Below are 968 nucleotides of genomic sequence, written 5' to 3'. Positions count from 1 at the left end.
TTACTATTAGTGCATTACATATGGCTTCACCAAAGAGGCTCACAGCTGGGACATTCCATATCTTCACATAGGCTTAAATTTAACTGCATGGACTATGCCGTATGTGCCCAATTCTTTTTTAGGTTGGATCGTAAGGGCACTATACGGGAGTCCCAGCAAATGCATCAAAATATTATTTTCTTCCTTTTCTAATGGTGATATATTTGAATTTCCTTAAAGTTCACCAACATATATAGCTGCAGAGATTGATTACATCCAATACACTTTACTAGCATGCAAGTGTGTGTGGCCACCATAGCACTTGGAGAGGTTTGCCACAGTCATACCCCTTCTTGCTAAAGTTGTTGAACTTAGTAATGTGTTCTGACAATTTTAGTGATTTATACAGGTATATTCCCAGATAGTCATAACTATCGACTTCCTTAATAACAGTATTGTTAACGATATTGGAGGTGTGGCTGTTATAGGAAACTTATGTAAGGGAAAGGTCATTGGGCCTCATTCTATGTCGTTGGTCTGGTAAAAAAAAGTTTGGGCATTAGTGAATAGCAGCACTTTACTGGCAGGTCGGCTATGGGTTTGCCAGTGGGGCACCTGGGTTACCTCCAGCTCGAGAAAAGCCAGATTCCCACCCGGTAAAATAAGCCCTCATTCGGCAGCACATATACTAAAATTGGAATGATACATAGAAGATTAGCATGGCCCCTGCGCAAGGATGAAATCCCCTCATGGAGTCCTATTGGATTCCATGAATGGGAATTTACTCCGTCACTCTGGCACCCATAATTCGGCATTAATGCCGTTGGAACAAGGCCGGAAAATGTATCAACATATTCCAGTATCCTGGTGGCTCTACTGCCAGGATACATGCAGGGTCAGAATGAGGTCCATTGTCTTGTTTATGGCCCTTTTATTTCTGGCAAATGTCAGAGTACATGTTCAGCTGGTGCTGAAGACCAATAGGTGTG

At 42.1% G+C, this 968-nt stretch overlaps 1 non-coding gene across 1 annotated transcript; it reads left to right on the top strand.

The window, feature by feature from the left end:
• Window positions 1-644: 644 nt before the first annotated feature.
• Window positions 645-749, top strand: LOC138505359 (U6 spliceosomal RNA). The gene has a single exon (XR_011280157.1). It is a non-coding gene; the product is annotated as a U6 spliceosomal RNA (small nuclear RNA).
• The last annotated feature ends 219 nt before the right edge of the window (window positions 750-968 follow it).

The sequence above is a fragment of the Ambystoma mexicanum genome, chromosome 11 (genome assembly GCF_040938575.1).
Source record: "Ambystoma mexicanum isolate Mex_15411 chromosome 11, UKY_AmexF1_1, whole genome shotgun sequence".
NCBI classification, from domain to species: domain Eukaryota; kingdom Metazoa; phylum Chordata; class Amphibia; order Caudata; family Ambystomatidae; genus Ambystoma; species Ambystoma mexicanum.
This window is presented reverse-complemented; position numbering and strand designations above follow the sequence as displayed.